The sequence below is a fragment of the Phoenix dactylifera genome, chromosome 13 (genome assembly GCF_051530095.1).
Source record: "Phoenix dactylifera cultivar Ajwa chromosome 13, Ajwa_hap1_PhDact_Kaust_v1.1, whole genome shotgun sequence".
NCBI lineage: Eukaryota > Viridiplantae > Streptophyta > Magnoliopsida > Arecales > Arecaceae > Phoenix > Phoenix dactylifera.
Window position 1 is genome coordinate 4,390,668 of NC_143202.1, and position 6,000 is coordinate 4,396,667.

The following is a 6,000-nucleotide window of genomic DNA, read 5'->3' on the forward strand; positions in this document are numbered from 1 at the left end:
TTTTAGTATTCTGAAAAATATGCTTTTAAAGAATAATTCAGATATTTTAATATGTAGAATCTATTCTTATTACAAGGAGGGTACTATAAGAACAACAAATCATCGTAGCCCACTAAAATATTAGCAGTTGGATGAAAGGATTGGTTGCAGAGCTTATATAGAAGTAAAAATTTATGAAAAAGATGTTTACAAGGTGTCAACTTGTGAAACCCAGGGACTGGGCCCGGTCTACTTGACAGGCCTAGCCATTTTTGCCTCGGGCTGCACATGCAATGCATGTTGATGCAGGAGCATTAGCCCAAGCTGGAGGCGCGCATGGTGATTGAGTTCCTTCCTTGAGTGAGCACCAAATCACATTGAGTCCACAAAGTTCTAGCAACAAATTACAGTAGGTTCAAAATTTTTAGCATCAAGTCATATTGGGTTTAGTTGTCCCAACGCCTGATTTAATTAAGTCTAAGGCATTGAAGGGTCTTGATTTAATTTAGAAGTTGTGTGATTGAGTCCATGTGTGAGAGAATTGAGTCCTTGTGCGAGATGATTGAGTCCATGTGTGAAAGGATTGAGTCTATGTGTGTGAGATTGAGTCCATATGATAAGTGGTTTAATCCACATTGGGTTCTAGATTGAGTCCTAAATTGGTTCGAGATTCGCTGAATAGAGTCCTTAAATTGAGTCCATGTAATTGAATGCGAAGTGGCATCAATAGAGTCCATGTTATGAGGAGAATTGACCTAGTCAAAACAGGGCTTAATTCCTTCACATGTGAGAGGATGAGAACCTTGTCTTGGTCAAGGTTCCATCTGCAAAGGAGAAATCCCATTCTCCTTAGGACTTCATGCCGTGGAGGGGCTTTGTGTGTTTTGATTTGGTCCAATCCTAGGCGGCTTAGGAGTTTTACTTAGTCCTTAATCCTAGAATTTAGTCATAACAAAAAAACCATCTCTTATAATCCAACGCCTCATCTATTTAAGGAGGTGAACATAAGGAAAAAAAGGAGTTCAGAATTTGTTTCCCAAGCTTGAGTTTTCTTCCATGAAAAGGAGAGAATCCTTTTCTTCCTTTGGTGCGACGCCAAGAGGGATTGAAGGAAGACAGGTGAGACGCCATTTTCCCTTCTCCCGTCTGTTGGATTGTTTGAGGGTGAGATTCTCTCAAACGACTCCATATTTATCTTCCCATATTTCACGCTTATCCATATTCACGCCTCTTTTGGATTTGCCACGTTAACCCCTTCTAACTTCTCATCCTTATCCATAAAGCTCACGCACCAAACCCTTCATGCCCTCCTTAGAGTCATTCTCCTATTGAAACTCTAACAAACCTCATGTCCAACCCAATCAGCCTTTGGGTCCAACCCAAATTCAGCCGCCACCTCCAATTGAAGTCCAATTTCATTCATTCGGCCATTCATCATTGAGCCCAATTTGATTCAACCAGCAATCCGCCTTCTTCCTCGTCCCTTCCATACATAAAGAACCCTAGCCACCATTGCCAACCGAATAAGGATGGGATCATTTTTTTAAAGATCTCCTCCTCCTCCTTTGAGTTCACCCGAGGTCGAGCTACCGATCCCAAACTCCTCTTTCGGCTCTTCTTCTTTCTCAATTTCTCGTCGGAGGGAGCCGACGGACCGCCTCACTAGACGGAGGTATGTGCTCTTCTTCTTCTTCTCTCTTACCTATCGTTGTAGCTTGGATTCGCCTTATTTTGGGCCAGCAAATTGCCGAAAAACCATCCGAAATAGAGGAGCCCTATTTCGGTCTATTTTTCCTCGTTGCTGGCCGCTGGCCATCATTGGTCACCATCCACAATGGTGACCATGGGTCCTCTAACCCCGACACTACAATATTCATGCTTTCTCTCTTCCTTCTTCTTCCCTTGGCTAAAGAGAGAGACTTTGTTCTCTCTTCCTCTTTTCTTTCTCTCCTTTCTCCACTTTCTCTTTCTTATTCTCTTTCTTATTTCTCTCCCTGCAAAACTTCTCTTTTTTGACTCAGGGGCCAGACATGTTGATTGATCCAGGTTGACCCGTGCCATCGACAACCAATCCTAGATCTCCATTTGAGCCCAGATTGAGATTTGCTCTCTTCTTCGTCCTTTCTCTCTCTTGTTCTTCTCTCTCTTTCTACTCTCTCTAAAGATATTGGATCTAGAATGGTACCTTTCTGTGTGATCCTGGTTCAACTTTGGTGAGGGGTACTGATTTAGGATTGTCGGGCGATATGTCAGCCTCTACCCTGACCCCTGCCAAATATTGTTAGAATTGATCGCTCCAATCTATGTTGAACGCTCGATAACCTAGTCCAAGCAAGATTCGATGAATTTTACTTTGATCAACATTCATTAAATTATTATATTCATGACTTTGAGTGGTATTACTCATGATGCATGAATTTGAAGGATAGTATATTATTATGTAATATATTAATTTGAAAAATTATGACAATATATGATCTTATTATGGATTTGATTGATTAATTTTGACACCTCATCATTTTAGAACTTAAATATGAGACCTATAATTATTTGAAGTTCGACCAGGCTACATTGAGGAGTGTACCAATAAGGGCTGATATATTGGCACATAATTTATCCTGAAGGTTGTGCTCAAGACGATTAGTGACATATTGCCAGCAAACTAGCGGTTTTGAAGAACTTTGCTACAAGATGATGCACAGTTCATCGCAAGAAGATTTGTCGGTGTTTTGATCCTGCCATAAGATGATGTGATCATAGCTCAGATTCGATAAGATGAATTGAATATTTAAAAAAATTTAAATTTTTGAATAGAATTTAATATTTTAAAAAGAATTTGATTCATATATTACCACTGCATATATGCTTAATTTTTTGTAAATTATTATCTATTTGATTATCTAATTTATTTAGCTAAAGTGATATTTAGTTACTAAGCTACCTAGCTCATTATACTACTTGTGCGATTCTTCTTCCAACACCAAATGGTACATCCTTAAGAAGGTAGACAACATTCCCGTGCCATAATGACCTTATATGCCGGTGATGGTGTGGAGTAAAGAAGTTATCGCAAGAAGGCATGCTAAGTACTACTCAATATGACTGGTACTTTGAAGGGCAAGTTGTGGGTCCGCCAGAAGACTGATTAAATGGACCACTTTTATCGGAATATTATTGATCGTACCAGATTTATCAGCTGGTAGTGAACCAATCAAACCGCAGAGAGAGAGAGAGAGAGAGACACACACGAACACAAAAAAAAAAAAAAAAAAAAAAAAAAAAAAAGAAAAAAAAAAAAAAAAAAAAAGAGAGCAATACAAACGCATCCCTTTATGGTTGGACGAGTCCACCACCGAGCTGGTGGATTCAGTCCAACCAATAATTTCTTGTGTATCATTGTAAAGATAAAAGTTTGATCAAGATTGAGAACAAAAACTAAGAAAATGATGCGCAAAGATGAGATAATTTCAGAAATTAAAATATAGAGGTAAAAATTATTTTCAAATGTGGTAGCAAGCTAATCTAGACAAATTATTCTGCAGAATCATACAGATATTTAGCTTCTTGAATGGTGGCAATGCTTCACCATTAGTTAGCAACATCATCATAGGCCATTTCTAGGAGCTTCAATATATATGTGTATATATATATATATATGTGTGTGTGTGTGTGTGTGTGTGTGTATGTGTGTGTGTATGCAAATGTATATATATGTGTATATATGTATATGTATATGTATATATATATGTATATGTGTATATATATACGTATATGTATGTGCATGTATATATATGTATGTATGTATGTATGTATGTATGTGTGTATATATATATGTATGTATATAGATATGTATATGTACGTATATATATATGTATATGTATGCATATATATATATGTATATATATATGTATGTATATATATATGTATGTATGTATATATATATATATATATGTATATATATATATGTATGTATATATATGTATATATATATGTGTAATACCCAGGAAAAAAAAAAGATTTGACAGGCTAGCCCGAAAAGATCGGGCCCATTCCCTTTTTACGATCGTGCCCTAGGCACGATCGTGGAAGAGGAGCGTTGCAGGGGGGTGGCGTGAGGGGAGGCCGGTCGACGGGGGAGGTTGACCGCCGGAGAAGAGGGCGATCGTGGGGGAAGGCGGCAGATCTCGTGAGCCGGCCGGTCAAGGAGGATAACGAGGATCCCCACCAATCGCACGAAGAGGCATCGGATCCATGGGTTTACTCACGAATTTCTCCACCGATTTCTCGCCGGAAGGGTCGCCGGAGCATCCCGTTGGACTGAGGTAAGCCCCTTGTGCTTCATTTCCTAGATTTGGGGAGACGTTGGAGGAGTTTGGCCGGTGAGATCGCCGGAGAAGAGTTCGAAATAGGGAACCCCTTGGCTTCTTTTTTTCGGATCTTGCCGCCGCCGTCGGCCGCCGGGTTGGCCGGATCCATGGAAGCTGGGTTGAATCGGGACTGTGGGAGGTTTTGGTGAGGCATTTCTAGGGTTAACTGAAGATGGGAAGTGTGGATCCGAGGCTTTCTCCCTCATGATCCCATCCCCTTTCCCTCTTCCTCTCGTCGGTTGGCCGCCGGCCGGTGACGACGGTGAGAACCACTGTGGCTGCCGTCGGGTGGGGGAGCCGAGCCACCATCAGGGTGGTCTGCCGTTGATGATGGAGGAGGGGGGAAGGGAGGAAAGAGGTCATGCCGGTTCTTGGGAGAAGAAGAGGAAGAGACCACCTCTTTCTCTCTCTCTTGGCCGGCCATCATCGCCAGCGACTGCAACAGTGGCGGCCGGCGATGGTTCGGCCAGTGGTGTTGTCGGGTTAGGGAAGGAGAGGGCACAGCTATCATGGCTGCTGCCTTGGACCAAAGAAATGGAGGAAGGGGAGATGTACTCCCAACCATGAAGAGAGATGGACCTTCCTTTCTTTTGGTATTTTCACCGAGACCGGCCACCGTCGCCGGCATGGCGGCGGCCATGGCTGGCGACGACATAGGCCGGTGGTACAAGATGGGAGTCGGGCCACCCCGACTGCCCTAGATCTGGAGGGATTGAGATGTTTGGAGACCTGGTGATGGACCCTATAGTAGATGTGAATTATAGTTTAGAATATTTAAATATTAAATAATTTAGTTGTGATTTATAATTGATGTTGTAGGGGAAGAGTCAGCGGTGCTAGGAGATTTTGATCAGGGGACTCAGCACCCCAGCGCGTAGGTTGTGATTCGGATCCGTGTTTGAGTCAGTCTACAATTTCTGTAAGAATCCCTACATCTGAGCACCTCTATGCATATATTTGATTTACCGTTGGGTTTATTTTTATAATTATGTGGTTATTTAGTTTTTGGGCTGATATGACACATATGAGATGTGCATGTTGATTGCTATGGAAATTTTAAAATAATTCAATTGGGAAGAGTACTCATTTTTGAGAATTTATGAAAACATGTGATGTGATGGAAATGTGATTAAACATATAAAACTAGACATGTAAAATGGGTTGGACTAACCTTGTCATGAGATAGCCTCTACGAGCTTATGCGTAGGATAGCTGCCACGAGCTTATGCGTGGGATAGCCTCTACGAGCTTATGCGTAGGATAGCCTCCACGGGCTTACGTGTGGGATAGCTGCCACGAGCTTATGCATGGGATTTGTGCAGTCTTGGACTGGGACATGAACTTGGTTAGTCCAAAGCCAGAAGTGAAAAGTCTGAAAACTTGGGAATCAGAGTATTACGTGAATGGATCACATAATGTGAAAAAGGAATTATGTATATGAAATGGTTATATATATTTGTTGTTTGTTGAGCTTTTGAAAAGATGAAATGACATTTATTTGATGCTTTGATTATTTTATTATTATTACTGTGTGGGGCTATTGGGATTCTTACTGGGCTGGAAAAGCTCATACTACTCTTACTTTCTGTTGCCCAGAGATGGTCACCCAAGAGGGGGGTGAATTGGGTGTCTTAAAATTTTTAGTCTAATTAAA